We start from the raw sequence: 17,606 nt of genomic DNA, 5'->3' as shown, positions 1-17,606 counted from the left end.
TAGGAAAGAATAAAAGTTAAAAATAGTGAAAGAGGGAAGAAAGGAAATGGACAACAGAAAGGGTGGAAATAAAAGGAACGAAAAGAAAGACAGGAAAGGGAAATATATTAGGGAAGGAAAACAGAAATGAAAGGAGGAAAGGAACTAGAAAAGAGGGAAGAAAAAGGGAAAGGAATTTAAAAAGAGAAAGAAAGAAGGGGCAACAGAATGAGAAGAGGTGAAGGTAGGAAAGGATGAAAGAGTGTGGTTTTGACATATTTCTTTGAGACAACTGCGAGTATGTTTGGCCGTCGGTTGACCGAGAGCTGGAGGAATTTGCGGGTTAGTCGTTTGCCGCTTCAACAACGAGCCTGGAGGGAAATAGAAAGCGAAAAAAAAAAAAGAAAAGCAATGATAAATGTAGCAAGCCCTTTCGGGCTTCTCAGATTTCCCGCTGACCTTTCGGGAAACTTTGAATCGGCGATCGAGGTCGCCCGTTTTGTACGCGAATGTCTTGTCGCGCCATCGGATCGGGTCGAGACAGGCATGTGCAATAACCAGGAGAGAACAACGCACGCGGCGGTTTTGTTTACTCCTGTTTCGTTTGCGTTCTTCTCGTTGCTGTTGTTGTGCCCCTGATTGCTGTCACGCTCTCGCATATATATATATATATATATATATATATATATATATATACTGTCGAAGCCGGATATATTGAATCTGTAGGGAATCACAAGAAAGTTCAACGTATAGGTATTTCGACATATAACATAAAATTGTATGCAAAAATTTCCAATGGGATTTTACTGATGTTCGTTCGTTGTTATATGTGGCTTCGATAGATAGGTAATTCGATACATAAAATACAAAGTTTACGCAAACATTTTCAAGGGGATTTTACTGATGTTCGTTATACACAACAAATTCGTTATACACGGGTTCGCGATATATCCGGGTCCCACTGCATACGGCCGCGTGCTATCTTTCTCGCCGCCTGCCGCAGTATAGCTCAGTGACTGTGGCGTCTAGCCGCTGATCAGCACGAGGTCGCGGGCTCGACTATACCCGGCCGCATTCCGACGGGAGCGGAATGCGAGAGAAAGAACGCCCGTGATACCGTGCTCAAAGGTGCAAGACACAGAACCGCAGGTGGTCGAAATTAATCCGTAGCCCTCCAGCTACGCCGTCCCTCATAGCCCACTATATAATATGTAGTTTCAGGACGTTAAGCCGCGCAGTTTAAATTTTTAATCCTTTTCGCCGGTTATTATACACACTTCGCCCATGTGCCCTTATACCAGTTCAGCCGTACTGTAAACGGGTGCCTGGCGAGTACATGCAGCTCTTCGCGCGTGGAGAAAAATTGTTGTCGATACGTGGCAGCTAGCGCAGAACGAACAGCAACAACGACAGGAGGAGAGGAGAAAGTAGATCACCGGGACCAGGTAGGGAAAGGGGGCGCGTGGAGAGGGCGCTCTCCCCCACTTTATCCCTTGCAGTGCTCTGGCTGTGTACACTTTCGGTCGCAGCGCCCGGCGCGCTTCCATCCACTCCCGCGCTTCGATCCACGTTTCGTCCGCAGCAAGCAAGCCGCATTGGCGCGCCGGCTTCAGCGCACACGCCTGAAGTTTCAGGCGCCTCCAATCTCTCTCTCTCTCTGTCTCTTTGGTATTTGCGGTGAGGGTGCGTGTCGTTGCGTTTGCGATGCGCTGGCTCCCTCTCTCCCCCTTTTTTCTCCCCTCTTCTCGATCTTGAAGATGTCCTCCGATCTATTCTTATACTGTGCGCTCTACGGCTCGGGAAGTTGTGACGTCACCATTTCCCCTCTCCCATTTCTCCGTCTTCACCACGCGGGTCCGACTAGTCAGTCTTCCTGTGTAGCAATCTGGATTCTGTTTTCCCCTCTACAACACGCTTACTTAGGGCTGTGTACGTTGAGAGCGGAGTCGTGGGATGGTACCGTGTTTTCTCGCATTTATGCATATAGGTCGGTTGCGAATGTAGCATGCCGACCCCCCCTCCCCCCCCCTTTCATTCATCCGATACAAAACTGTCCAATGGCAAAACGCGTGAAGAGCGCGAACCTTGTTCATTCATTGACCTAACGAGATGTTGCAATCAATCCGACAATATGCTTCGGCTTGAGCCATGGCCTCTGAGATTTTCGCGCGCCGGCTGGTTTGCTGGAAAACCTGCCGGCGCGCGCAAATCTCTGAGGCCATGCCTGAACATAATAAAATAATGATAATAATAATGGATACACAGAAAACAAAGAAACGTATATGATACAATGCGCAACAGGAATGGAACCTATATAAATGCGCCGTTTAAAGACATGTATTTCATATAAAATATATTATCAAATAAACACGATAACAAAACGTAGAAGCAATACTGTTGATATATTAATAGTCGGGAGTCCTCACTGCGGCGTGACTCGTAATCATATCGTGATTTTTGTATTCAAAGCCGAAGACTTTTTAACACGAAAAGTCCGAGGCAGGTTGTGTTAATCATATTAGTATTAATAGTATTTTATTAAGCAGCATATCATTTTGTTGTATGTTGCGTGAAATGCAAACAGTTTCTCTCGTTTTTTTTTACCGAAGCAGTAGAATGGGACGTGGGCGAAATTTTTGTTTTGGGTGGTTTATGGGTGTGATATAAACACTTAAGTCACAATGCCACAAAAATAAAGGACGACGAAATAAAAGGAGAGACCGGATGGCGCCTGTCCCATCTTCTCACTGTTTTCTTTCTTTTTTTTTTTTCTTTCTCCTTGTCGTTGTGGGCGCTGGAGACGTGAGTGTAGATGTAAGGCGGGTTAACTATGGAAGTTATCAGCGGCTCAAGCAAGACCCGCGCGGAAACATGTACTGCAAAGAGGGGCAGTTAAGTCGTCATCTCTCTCTTTCTCTTTTCCGTGTCACGGTAACTTGTCGACCCCCCATTTTCTCCTGAGTATTCGCGAAAAAAAAGAAAGTAATCGTCTTCCTACGTTCGAATAAATACGGTACACCTTCTTCTCTCCTCCACGCGCTTCTTCGATCTTGGAGCGTGTCTCCTCGGAGCGGCTTCTTCCACGGATATTTTTCGCGATGCACATCTCCTCCTCATCCTCTACACCCTCTTTCACCTCCTCTCTCGGTTTGTCTAGCGATCGAGTAGTGTGTGTGTGTGTGTGTGTGTGTGTGTGTGTGTGTGTGTGTGTGTGTGTGTGTGTGTGTGTGTGTGTGTGTGTGTGTGTGTGTGTGTGTGTGTGTGTGTGTGTGTGTGTGTGTACCACGTGGTGTGTACACAGCTACGCGATGCACCGGCTCCCTTGGCAACAGCGCCGTCTCCTCCGATCTTCTTCTTCGAAAGTCTCCGCGCGTTTTTGTTGCTGGGCGCAGTGTTGCGTGGGGCTCGGAGGGTGAAGGGGCGGCGAAGCAACTGATTTATCGGCGACGCGCCTGAACTGAGCGGGCCGGCTAATGCATGGTGGTGGTTCACCAGCTCGCGACTCCGCGACCTCTAATTCATCTACTGGGTCGTGGGCTTCTACTGCGTTTGCGGGATACTGCTGCTGCTATTTACTGGACGCTAGTAGAAAAAGGGGGTGGTGCTGCAGTGGGTCGGTCGGAGAGCGCTGCAAGTTGTTACGGCTACAAATTCACAACAGTAATAACAACAGTAATAACAACAGTAATAACAACAGTAATAACAACAGTAATAACAACAGCAATAACAACAGCAATAACAACAGCAATAACAACAGCAATAACAGCAATAACAACAGCAATAACAACGACAGCAATAACAACGACAACAATAACGACAATAACGACAATAACGACAATAACAATAACAACAATAACGACAATAACAATAACAATAATAATAATAATTCAAGAAAACGTTGTTTCCTACGCCTTTTTTTTGTAGGACGGCAACTAGTTCAAACCAAGATTCTGCTTAGTAATAATAATACTAATGCCGGTGCGAGGTGTAGGATCATGAACACACACACACGTGTGGGTGGTCTCATCTTGCGCACCTTTAGTTCCGCCTGTACAGACAGATGACGATTATCGTTGCGGGCCGAAGATACGCCCCAATGGGTGTACACTGTTTTTAGAGGGTAGGTTCCAGCTGTAAGTGGAGCAGAAAAAAAATTTCAACATTCTTTTAGAGCGCAGCTCTTACGCGTCCGTTCCTGTGGCGAGCGCGAGGGGCAAAGCGGATGAGGAGGGCATGGCGAAAGCGTGAGAAGAAACGCGGAGTGCGGCGACGATGGCTACGAGATGGCGCCAGAGTAGCGCGCGTCATCTGGGGGGGTCTGTCTGCGGGGGCTGCTGTGAATCGCGCCCACGCGTCACCCACGCGCTGGCTCTCGCGATCTCCAGATTAGCGGGGCAGTCGCGCCTCACTTCGTTTGCTACGTGCCGCACGAGACAGACTGTCTACGCCAGCCAATATATCGCGAAATGGAAATACGTATAGAGGTCAAATTTCGCACTAGTGAATATCGTAATCGTCGGTGATCTTTTTTTTTTTACTTACCCTAGATCGAATGGCGTACACATAAAATAGCAAAACATAGAGCAGTGTTCTATAAATTTCGCGAGTTTAGGTACGGTGTCCCTTTATGAACGGTGTTTTATATATTTGGAATTTGCGTACGCGGAACATACTTGCAACATTTTTCACTTACAGCGGGTACCTAAGTGGAACCTCATAAAGATGGATCATCACATTTCATCGCTTAGAAAAGGAACGCGGAAGTTGGGTACAATTTCGCGCCGGCGTATAAGAGAATTGATACTTAGCTATCAGGTAATGTGATTTCCTAATATTGTGTAGGCCCACGTATTCTCCGCAGCGCTTACACGCTTATAATGAACCGGTCTTTTATTGTGACACAGTACATCGCCCGTTCGTGTGACACACGCACTCGCGCACGCGCATATTTATAACTTCCTTATTGCCACATCTCCGTGGTAATAGAGCGGCATGGATGTAACATTTGCTCGATCTTATCGGGAATGAAGTTGCTGATACGATGCGCTGGGGGTGACCACTTGTGCATTTCAAGAAGTGTGTTATGGGCTGTGCGGATTTTTTTTTTTTTTTTTTTTTTTGCTTTTTTCGTGCTGCCTAGCCTCAAAGTACTGATAGTGTGTGTGCGTTGAAATATTTATTTGCTTCTATTTCAACCTCGCACTTTAGTGTGATATTACGTCGTCTAATATTTGTTCTTGCCCCCCCCTCCCCCCTTTTTAATTCAGCATTTTTCTGTGTAGTCATCACTTATTCGCCATTCATCACTTATTGTGTTTTTCACCCCCCTTACAAGAGTGTAGCGGAGTACCAGCAATAGCGCATGCTTGGAGCATCTCCAGCAAACCTCCAGGCTATATATGTATCCATCTATGCGCTCAAATATATTCCGCAAGCGTTCGTGTCGCATCTAATCTGTAATCGATGCGGGTACAATAAGTGGGTGTTTCGCTTAAAGCGACACTAACAGTAGTAGCTCTTCCGTCCCCCGTTGCGCAATGCATCAGTGTTCGCCGAGCATCGTCCGTACGTCGGCGTAACAGCGGTACACGCATATCTAATACACAGGCCGAGCGTTGTTGAGAATCTGGATGCGAAGAGGGCGAGGATGAGGAGGCCAGAAACGAGCTGTCACGTGATCCGCGGCCATCTTTTGTTGCCGGGCGCCGCTGCGGCAACAACTTTCTCGTCTTTTTTTTTTTTCGGCTCCGCTGCTTGCGGTGCAGGGCTTCTTCTCCTCTCCTTCCCTTCCCTCTCGGCACTGCGCTTGCTTTGCAGCCTACCCGGCGGGAACAGGCTTCGCTCGCCTTGGCCTTGACCTTGAGTCCTTGATACACCGTGGTCCTTGATGATGGAGGGTCCGTGGCGAGAGCGAAGAGTTTCAGCTATCATCTCTGGGGGGGGCACGCGGGGGTTCCGGGGTGTGTCGAAAGAGTTGCGACCAGGTCTCGCGGTTTGTGGAAGGGGCTTCGTGGAGATGGCGGCTCTCCCGCTATCGTTAGCTTTTCTTTCACGCGAGGACGTAAACACATCTTGGGGCGACTGTGCGCGTAGCTTGGGCACTTAACGTTTCCCATTGCGTTTGTCGCGTTCCTCGCGCGTGTGTTTGTGCGCGCTGTGTGTTGCTTTCTTTCTCTGTGCTTACCAGTATACGGGAAGAAATTTCAACCACGACTGTTGTATATATGTTTCTGCCCGCCGCGGTTGCTAATGCTTTCTCCTACCGAGGATAAGGTCGCGGACTCGATTCCTGCGGCTGCCGCATTTCGACGGGAACGGAATGCGAAAAACGTGCGTGCATGCTGAGATTTAACTGACCACGAGGTGCTCGATATTATCGTCGGGAGTAGGCGTTCTTTCCTGCAACGAAGAGAGATCGATTGAATAGACGTTTATCGAAGCGGCTGTTGCAGTTGTTCGGGCCGCGGCTTCCTCGGTCCAGGAAGCCGCCGCGCTCGTCAGCTGCCCTTCGCCGCCCTGTTGGTCGGCCAGAGCCGGACCTCCAGGGTACGGGTTGGATAGCAGGGCCTGCCAGGGTCGTAGCGGCGATGGTAGAGATAGATAATTTAATGCAAATGGATATAAGATGTTGATGGTGATGACGAGACAGTCTGCGCTCACGCCTGTCTCGCTGAATTTTCTTCGCACATCACAGGGACCAAGGTTCTTTGTCCCACTGCCAGCATTGCCTATTTTAGGGCGAAAGCTCGCCGCTTCGCAAGATCCCAGCGGGAAATCGCGACGTACGCAAGCACGGCGCCTTCGTGATGGAGCGCGCGCTTTTTGTTGCGCCTAAAGTGGACGCAATGGGTTTGAGTGGCATCCCGTCCTCGCCCTCGCGGGACTTGAAGGGACCATGGCACGCTCTCCAATCGTTTCATCGCTCGCGATTGCTTCGATGCGTGGGCGTCATACGCCGACTGTGTCTCCCGTTGTTAGAAATGGGGGGGACTCGTATGAACGAGAAAACTTTTTTTGCTAGCCGGCAAGATTCGCATAGCGGCGTGGCGGATATACCAGAATTCTCGCTTCATAGTACGCATACCGTCAATCGCAAAAAATGTTGCGGGACGCAGGATCTGCTAAGAAGCCGAATTCTCGCGAAGCGTGGTCACATAGCCTCAAATTAAATGTTCAAGCATGTAGTATATAGCCTTCGCCACCTACACAGTGATTCATTAAATTAGAAGTGCCATGCCCTTAACTTAGTGCAGTAATTCACATTTGCAGGGGAAACCGCATCCCGTAATCCTTCGCGGTTGACTGTACCAACTCTCGAGAATTTTTTCCCCCGTAAGTATATTAGTAATTGGTGGTTTATTGAAATAAAGGAATAAGGAGGGGAAGGAAATTACTGCTGGATCGCTCGATAACTGCCCAGCGCAGTCTGCTGACACCTGAACGCCGGTCAGCAAAGGGGGATTGGGAAGTAAAAGGACAGGGAGAGAGAGATATTAGCAGAGGTTGTATAGAGTAAAGAAGGCAACTATTAGCGATTGGGCGAGAGTTTGTTCGTAGTTCGCTTGTGGAATTACTTCAAGAGAGTTTGTGAGCCGGTCCCGCACACCGGTATTAGCTGTTAGATTTCGTAGAGCAGCCGGGTGACGTGGACCGAAAGTTTACGGTGCTTGGGCATCGTTCTACGATTTCGCGAACGTCGCGTCTAGTTTTACGAAGTGTAATTTTTTGTACGCCGTTACAACGTGTATACACGCGTTTAAAATGTGTATACGTTTGGAACGCGCTGAAATAAGGGGCGGCGCGAGATTGCAAGAAAAAAAAAGGCATGAATAATAAAAAATGCATGAAAACGAAATTGTTACCTGCACCGTCCTCTTCTACGTTAGCATGCAGAGCAAGACGCCATACACCGAAAGCATGTAGCCTTCCATGAACTGTCACTACAAAAAAGTATAATAATAATAAAGTAAAAGGGATGCTATGCAGCAGTCAATAAAGAAGAGTATAAAAGGAATGAAATCTGTGCGCGAGGCAAGGGTTAAGCAGTACGCCATTTTACGCCCCAGTTTGCGTTGCTGTTTCGAGAAACGTCAGCTGCTAGGTGTCGTATAACGGGGCGCGGAGTGCTTGCTCCAGGGCTTCAAGGAAACGCACAGAAAGAAGAAAGGGCAGTGAAGAAACGAAAAGCCGGTCGCGTCTCGTGTTACCCGCGAAAGTGCAGCGCGGAGCGAAGTCGCCTAGTCAGCACGCACTGCCTCGCCAGAGGCCGTCTGCAGTTTTTCTTTTTTTTTCGTCGTCGTCAGGTGGTACGCTATACGTAACGAAGGGCAGTGTCGCTTACACCGCAAAGCACTCCTTCGAAGAAAACACCTCTACGGGGTGCCCCCTATATAAAATGTCTGGAATGTATATCCTGTGCAAATCTTACGCAAAACGTGAAAGGAGGGCTAGTGCACAAGTTGAGGTCTTCGCAGAGCCTTCGGCTAACAGCGCCATCCAGGGGCGGCCGGGCGTGCGAGCCGTATTACTTTTTTTCTTTTTTTGAGCAGCAAAACCTGCTAGCGTGGGCAATTTCGGAGGTCGTGACATGTGTGTACCGGTACTCAATGCGGTTCAGCTTGTTCGCGCCTTTTGTCTGCGCGTATGTTCCAGTGTATCTAGGACTGCATCTTGACTTCATTTGTAATCTCTTATCCAGCTTCGCTCTAGCGAACCTCTGTGACGTTATTACAATGTGGTTTGCCATACTATACTGTGACATTACTGCAAGCCGCCTGGTTAGCTCAGATGGTAGCGCGGCATGCCCCGGAAAGGCGGTGGTCCCGGGTTCGAGTCCCGGACCAGGGTGAATTTTTCTTCAACTGCGAGGCCTTTTCTTTCGAGGAACCCGTATGGGGTTTCCATTGTAGCAATTGCTACGAATGGGCGGATGTCTCGTTTCCCTTTAATTACTTCTTGTATTACGATACTGTTTTTCTCTTACTGTTACTTGCCTGTCTCTTGGTACTGTCTCTTGCCGTCACCATTATAGGTGTCTAAATCTTTCATTTTCATTTCAATAAACAGTGTTACAGAAGCAATGCCAAGGGAAACGGAACACTTAGACGGCGGTAAATTGGATGATGCAATGATAAAAATGAGGAAATTTGCAGCCACGGTGTGAGAGTTCGTTGACGCAACACAGGATTGTACGTTAAAGAACCTTAAAGAAGCCCCCAGGTAGTCAAAATTAATCCGTAGTCTCCCACTGCGGCATGCCTCATAATCATATCGTGGTTTTGTCAAGAAAAAAACCCCAGAATAAAAAAATACATTTTTTAAAACAAAAATAAATTGCGGGGTTTCAAGGTCCCGAAACTAGTTGCCCAGCGGGTTATGCAGAAACGGCCGTAGCGTGTCGTGCTATTTCTATTTTTGTTCCCTTTTCGACCCCATCTAAATGCGGCTGTTCCGGTTGCAGCAATCGAACCCGACACCTTGTGCACAGCAGCACAACACCGTATCCACTGAGTCACCGCGGTTGTTTCAGTGGGTATAACTTACGTTAATGATGATGACGATGGCATAATCTTATAAACGCTAAGGTACAGCCAACCTCAGAAGCTTTCGGAGCGTGGAAAATGAGAACGAGTTCAATTTTTTCGCGACCTCACCACAGAGCGTGAAATGTATGTCAGGAATGTGATAATTGTACGGAGATGTATCAACTCTACCTTTCGGTTCAACGACTGCGATGAAATTGAGATTTTACTCGGATCTCGTGTTCCGGAGACTTTTCTAGTGGGGGGTACACTCTAGTTAAAAGCAGCGTATATTCGGAAACCGTGGAACATAAAAAAAAAAAAAACTATTCAGGCGGGAACATTGCTAAGCACAAGGTCACAAAGGAGAAGGCACATGGAAAACGACACGAATTCCAGTAACGTGGAGAGCTGTGCGAGTTGGAATCGACGCGTTCGTTGAAATAACGCGAAAAGCGACCGCAACACTCGTTCATTCCGTGTTCTTATTCCTTTTGCGTTGCCGTCGCTTTCCGCGATAACTTAAAAAAAAAAAAGCATCCGGCACGTAGCGGACACACACGAAGCGCTGCTTCTAACCTAACTCAAATGACCTTCGGCTAAGTTCAACAAAGTAACGAATAACCAATTACAACCTATCGGTATACGCGTTAGGCTAACCGATGAAAACTGGCTATTATACTATGCGCACCCTCGAACAAACCCCTTTCTATTCGCGCCAGCGTCTTTTTCCTCTCCGGTGTTTTATGGCGCGCCAGCAAGACACAATTTGTTACTTTCGCCTTCTCCTTTCCCTTTTTTTTTCTCTCTTTTTCGTTTCCTCGTCCTGTCTTGCAATTTGCTTTCCTGCGCGCTTGCATTCTTGTGTAACGCAGGCACCCGGGCCTGTAATAGCACCTGGCGCAGTTCCCTACATATCACGTTCTTTCTCCGTTCGTTGCGTTATGTACACGCTTAAACTGTCGCGCGCGTTGCCTCCCCTCGGGCGCTCTTGTAGAAGTGTACCTATACAGGCAGAGAGAGAGAGAGAGAGATACTAAATAGTATCGGAAAGAGATGTGGGAAAAGGTAAACGCGCACGCGGAAGAAAGAGAGAGAAATCAGCAATACTGCCGCGGAGCAATTATACTCCCCCCCCTGCCTGAAGGGATCTGCCATTTTTATCGCTATCGACTTGCGTTGCGAGCGTCGTCCTTGAGTTGCTATTGCGGAAGTGAAGGTTTCGCCTATTAACAAGGCGGAAAAAATATACATAGATATATATAAAAGAAATGAAGGCTCGAGGGTGCGTTGCAGAGAAAATGGGAAGCGACGGGCTTTGATTTCGCAATCGCAGCGTGACAGAAACGGTAAAAAAAAAAAAAAAATAGAAACAGCAGGAGCGGAAAAAACATTACTGTCGGAGGAAAGCGAATAACTAAGAGAGAGAGAGAGAAAGGCTCAAGTTATGCAGCTTCTTTGGCGCGCTGCAGTTCAGAGGCGCGCGTCGGAAGACATCGGGGCTGTGGAGGTTTATACTAATATGGTGTAGTTAAGGTACAGTGTAGTAGTTAGTTAAACTAATTGATTTGTGAAGATTGTTCCAATTTTTTTTAAGCGCCCCGGATAAATTTTGGAAGTATACGTAAATCCCAAGAAAAGTGACGAACACACGCATTCCTCTGAAGACTACAACGCTGCTCGTAAACTCATTCAATGATTATTAATTACCAATAAGTTTTTACCGTAGATTACCGCACGCCCGGCCGACCGCCGGCCTACAAAAGAACGCAAAGGTAGCACAAAAGAACCAAAAGGGGCCCACAATGAGTTAGGGTTTTTGCGAAGGCTATAGTGGCTTGGTTATATACGCTATTACTAAAGATCGCTAATGCTTACAGGACCTGCGCAATTACGTCGGTTCAGCCGACGTTTGAGGAATGTGTACGTTTGGTGTACAGTGTACGTGGATTTGCCTAAAGCTTGGCCACTTACGACTTCGAACGGCTTTGCGGCTTTGCAGATTGGCAGTTTTCGAACAAAATGTTGCGTTACAAACCTAAAGACTCGCAATGATTACGTGCGTGCGCAGAAACTCTAATCATTTCGTGTGTTTAGGAAACTGTGATTGCTTGGAAATTTAGAATTGATAGCCTTATTAGACTACAGTTTTTCGCCTGAAGAACAACACTCGAATTGAAGTTAGCAGTTAATACTTGCGTGCCAGGTAAGATCATTCAAAATTAGTACTCTCGCACCATTTGCTACGCCATGGAGAGATTTGTAGACTCGTTCGAAGAAAACCGAATCGGGGCATCTAGCACAAAACGGTGCCTTTGTATTCGCACGTTTTCGCGCTGAACGAAACTCACACTTGGCAGGTGAACCATCTCGCATTTTATAGTTTTATAGCAATGCGTAAAAACAGTCGTTACTGCAGAGATGGTGACTTCATGTGTGCACCTGAATGGAATGCACCTTTCAGCCGTGAAAGTTTCTTGGGAGTTTTCACCCTCATCGGCAGAACGACGACGAGAGCGTTGCTTTCTGGATCAGAGACGGTGACATGCTGACACCTTTTTTTTTTTTTTTTTTTTTTTTTTTACTTGATGGCCACACATCACGTGAAAATCAAGAATCTCTCGCTGAAGCGTCCCGTTTGGCTTTATGAGCTCAGATTCAGGTATGGCGCGAAATCGCGACAACTGGCTAGAAAAAAGTTAAAGCGACCGGAGAAAATGTCGACGAGGACGTCGAAGCTACTCGCGCGAAGACAGTAGGGATGTGCGAATAATATATTTTTTAGACCGAATCGGATGCGAATCGAATGGTGCCAGAAGCGACTCGAATAGACATGAAACGATACTATGATACTTCGAAGTATCGTATGCTTCGGTATTCAAAACTATCTAAATATCGAAGTGTTCTACATGTTGATACCTTTCGAATATTGAATAGCTCCATATTCGAAAGCTATTCGAACGTCGAAACTATTCGATATTCGGATTGTTTCTAAACTCCTATTCATTATTCGAATGGATTGCGAATAATGAGTAGAAGTTTTCAGCATACTTATAAGAGGATGTTCGCATCTAGTATTCACAACGTTAGGACGTTTCTATTACTACATCCTACTTTATGAATCGTTGTTTACTAAAAGAAAAAATACGGCAATTGGAACAAACTAGCAGTTCGTCGAAATATTCGTAACTCTTCGGTGAGTGCATGTAGGATCGCGGTTTAGCCGGAATTGTCTACCGTACTTCTATTACGTAACTCCTGTTTTTTTTTTTTTTTTTTCGTAACCGCGTCAGAATAAAAATTATTGTACTTTCGCCTCAATATTATGTATTATCGCGCACAATTGACGATTCCGAGTATTTGAAGAAATGTCGCGCTTACGAATACTGACTATCCGATTCGCAAACCCAATAGAATACGACAATATTCGGTTCTTACTAGGATTGAAAGTCTGGCAAATTGTTAACGATCCATCTTCGACAGCATAACTTAGGACAGGGACAAAATAAATTACACAGGACACGTCCTGTGTTCCTTCGCTCGTCCCTGCCGGGAGCGGCTGCGTTGAAAACGAATATTCGATTCGTTTTTCGAAAATTTCGAATCTGCGCACACCCCTATAAAAGACACGTCCATGCGCTGCCCATTAACATACCTTCGGCAGTTAAATGATCTTATAGTGGCAGAGTTCGATCTGTGGTAGTTTGCGTAGGAAACTTCGGTGCCCGTCCCTCGGTGTACCCGTCGAGATTGACGACGCGAAAAGCGCGGTCTGCGGGCAGCCGGCCTGGCCCGACCGCCACGGCCCACGGTGGTATTTATAAACCTCGCACTCGCTTGCACGCTCAGTGGCCGCGCTGTGCCGCTACTTGTGCGCAGCGCACGTGGCTCGCGTGTTTTATTATATACCGCCGTCCCATGCGGGCGCCTTTCGAATTCATCGCGTTGCCTCTGCAGCCCGATATCGCAAGTAGTGCCGTGTTTTCCCGTACGTAAGAAGCGCGCGAACGCGATTGGTGTTCTCGTACGGTTCTTGACTCGAGCGAACCTCTCTTTCTCCGCTCGACCGAGTCGAGCACAGCGCCGCCGCTCGACTAAATAGGAAGCTACGCTTTTCGAGAATTTGCCGTGGAGTGTCAGTGCAGCAGTGACCGCTTCTGTCGATGGGCGGCGCTGTCATCGACTTTTCTGGCTCGAGGCGGAGTGTTGGGCGGAGGGACGTTCTGGAACACGCGAGAAGCACTGTGTGGCCAAATTTGTTGGCCAACGCCAACAAGCCAACGTCGCATGCTTGTTGCTGACGAAAGCGTACACATCAATGGTACATCAGATTAGGGTGTTCGAGGTAACTAGGTGATATCACAAACGAAATAAGCTAGGTAGAGAGAGAGAGAGAGAGAGGGAAGTTTCAAAACTAGTTACTTAGCCACAACGGCTCGAATACAAATTAGTCACTGAACCGTGCCTCCACATGGGAGACAGAAAACAGTGACTCTTCTTCTTCCATAAAAATCACTATATATAAATACACACAAAAAAAGATAACTTGAAATCCACGAAGTCATACTCTGACGTATCGGAGTTAGTGTTTTGGCTCGAAATTCGTGATATGGAACTTTGACTTTCATTTTATCTTCCAATTATGCCGTTATTAAAGAAAGAGTATCGAAGTAATATTTTATCAGCCCAAACACAGTGTTTCTTTTTTTTTTTTTTGTGTGTGTGTGTGTGGGGGGGGGGGGGGGTTACGTGCCAAAACCTGAGAAACGGAGGGTATCTCTAAATTAATGCTTTCTCACGAGAATTTCGCGTCAGCGCGCTGTAATGACTCAGGTACGAGCGGACACAGGCGTCCGCGCTGTCGTTCGCCGCATTGCTCCGAGCGTATCTGCAAGTGCCAACTACAAAGTAGCTGCTTCCGGTATTATTTCTGTTTGACGATTGCCCGATAGCATGTAAGTATCTAAGAATACGAATGTTTACGATTGTCTCTGCATTGCGCCCGTAAGGTTTCGTTATAGCCGTCTGCGGAAAAAGAAATCGCTGCCGCTGGACTTGCAAATGTGGTTAAATGGGCTATTTGTAACGTTTACTTAACTCTAGAATGTAAAAGATTACGGGAAAGAAAAAAAAATAAACAACATCAGCGTCGGGATTCGAACGCACACTTGCTGCGTGGGAGGCGGAGACGGTACTACTACCATTGTACATCAGTCTAGCTCAAAATGGCGGCTTTCTGACGGACTTTTTGACACGTTGTTTAAAGCACGTTCTTAATTGCCGTCGCAACACTTCTTTTTTTCCGGATCTCGGATTGTTAGGATAATTTTCTACAATTCTCGGCGAATTATATACAAAGCTTGGCTCTCTGACAAATGCGGCGTATTTCTTTTTTAAAAAATGCGGGTGACCGCTGTGTTGACCAAGGAGATCGGTGTTGACATTGACGTGCAGCGCTCGCACCTTCTACAGCGTAGTCGCTGCAGTTTACTCCCTGCACACACCTGCACTGCAAGACGAGAGGAATACACCGCTGGTACCATTCATGTTCCTGCCCCCCCCCCCCCCCCCCAAAAAAAAAAAAAAAAAAAAAAAAAAAAAAACATTGCGGCTCCTATTTTGGTTCCATCGGCTGGCATTGCCAAAGCTTTAGCAGACGATCCTCATTCTCGGACGGAAGTGAGCCAGTGGTTTGAAGAAACGTTTTGATTCGTTGCATTTGGTGTACTTATTTTAGCAGCGGAGCTGTTTATGCCGAGCGTAATCTGTCTGTCGTAGACAGAAAACTGTGGGCCGATCCTGGAGGTAGTGCAGAAAGGGTCCAATCGCGATGGCACATACCCCTGTGAACAGCGAAGCTGAGCCTGGCTAAGTCTAGCTAAGCATGGTTGGAACTACTTATCGATAACCAATCAGTAGCCAATCAATAGCTAATCCGGAAAATTCCGGTAAATGCTGGAGATAACTTGGTCCTGCTTAGCCTAGCCCAAATGCGTGGCCAATACCTTGCAATAGCCGATCGATAGCTAATCGATAATTGACCAATTATCAATAAATTCCGGAAAATTCCGGAAAATGGTAGTGCTTAGCCTAGCCCGAAAGCCAGGACTAGCTAGGTGCCCATCAGCTCCGCTGTCTCTTTAGCATTGCGCCTCCAGTGCAAGCTACGCTAATTTTTTTTATGGCGCACACATTACTATGCCTGTCCATACGCTACTAAAAATAAGTTTAATGGAGAGGCATGATTGAAGCATTCCCGATGACGTAACGTGAGTAGCCAATCAGATCGCTCGCCCGAGTGACATCACTCACCCACGCTTCGTTACACTGTACTAGTTTATAGTTCACTATAGTTTTAGTTCCCCTTTCTAGTTCACCGTAGCTTCGTAGCGTAGGAAGGAGCGGCTAAAAACTCGGTGAGTGGGCGGCGCTGCGATCGGTAGCGATGCACATTTGTTAAAACCCTTCTACTAAATTACACGCTTAACGCGGAGCGCTTAAATGTGTCACCTAATGATCGGAAAGACCCGCCCTAACGACTCGGAGCGTTTATTACACAATCGTCAAAATCGTTTCGGGGTCCCTTTAATGCAACACCGTAGAAGCTTGGGCTATAGGTACATACTCGACAGGGGAACATCGCGAACAAACGAAGGGGAACACACACCAGCGTTGGTGTGTGTGTTCCCGTTCTTGTCCTTCGTCTGTTCCCATGTCGAGTCCCTTTAATGCATTGTTCTCACCGCACATAGCGCGGTAAATGCGGTAAAATCAGACCCTTCCCGACCACATTTTTTTTTTTTTTTTTTTTTGTCTGAAGCCCGACATTTCCCTCTTTTTTCAACGCGTCACAGCATTCGATGTGCGTCGCGCGGGCGGCTCTTAAGAGAAAAAAGGGGGCGCTTTCGATAGCGCTGGTTGGTGTGTGTTTCGCAACCGACTTGGTATTATAGCGTGCGCGGCTCGTTTCGCCACAGCTTTTTTGTTTTGACGAGTCCAGAGGACGCTGCTGCTGCTAATTCTTTCGCCGGAACGCGCGTCTGCTTTCCCTCTTTGTGCCCGACCGCTTTACGTCGCTTCGTGTTACATTGTATCCCGCCACCATGGGGCGCTGCTGTGACGAGAGCGCGAGAATTGACTGCTTTTTGGTTTTAATCTCGCGCCCGATGGTGAACTGCGGCGTTGCGCGGCTCACTTTTAATGGAAAAGGGGTGACCGGGTAAGCACGCCATGATGGTTGCGTGCTGCAGTTCTTGTGTGTTTCTGTTTTGGGATGTTAGAGGCAAACAATCTAACTAATGGGTTCTTACAGTCGACGTCGCTGTGAGAATAACCGTCGGTTTTCTTACGCAACACGAGCGCTTAGTTCGCTTGATCTGTATGCATCGAAGCTGCGCGCCGTTATGTTTTATGCGGAGTTTGATGGGTGTGGGTTCGAACCCTGGGTGCTGCGAGCGTGCGCCGACTGGCGACAAGATTACGTTGAATGTGTTGACGTAAAAGGGACTGCTGAAAACAAACATTGAATCAGTTCATATTGATACAGTATTCTTAAAGAACCCTACTTTCGTTGATTTCGGTGTAATAGGCTGATCATTTAAAGAAAAAGTGAGGGTAATGCATAGTTTCGTTTTTGAATTTCGCGCCGAAACTTTAGGGTCGGTACGTCAGTGTTACGTCACGGATGACAAAGTAGTATTCTCGTGTTTCGGCAGTTGTGGTTCTGTAATAGTTATAGAAAATTGCTAAGTTTCAGTCCTTGGCTCTTTTAGGGGACAATGTACATTTTGTTACCGATAAAAACATAACCAGGCCCCGAGCAAACGGCATCGAAATGCATGACGTCACGGCGTGCTAGTACGGGAGGGAACCTTAAGGCGTCGTGCGTCGCTACCGGTCTTAGGTTATTGCGTCTTTCATGGCTTATGCCAAGCGCTTTTACGTACGTATATTGGGGAAGGACAGTTCACGAACACAACTCGGATCACTTTTTCTTCTTCAGTGTTCCCTTAATAGTGACGTCACGAATAGAAGCTGGGCTGGCTCCGCGGCTATATGGCGATGCTGAGCTGAGTACGAGGTCGTGGGTTCGGGTACTGCAGCTGC

At 47.2% G+C, this 17,606-nt stretch overlaps 1 protein-coding gene across 2 annotated transcripts in view; it reads left to right on the top strand.

The window, feature by feature from the left end:
* Positions 1-17,606, top strand: part of LOC119466039 (CDK5 and ABL1 enzyme substrate 2) — a 122,433-nt gene that overhangs the window by 9,888 nt on the left and 94,939 nt on the right. The gene's annotated exons all lie outside the window — the stretch shown is intronic.

Source organism: Dermacentor silvarum, chromosome 10 (assembly GCF_013339745.2).
Source record: "Dermacentor silvarum isolate Dsil-2018 chromosome 10, BIME_Dsil_1.4, whole genome shotgun sequence".
In the NCBI taxonomy this organism is placed as follows: Eukaryota; Metazoa; Arthropoda; class Arachnida; order Ixodida; family Ixodidae; genus Dermacentor; species Dermacentor silvarum.
This window is presented reverse-complemented; position numbering and strand designations above follow the sequence as displayed.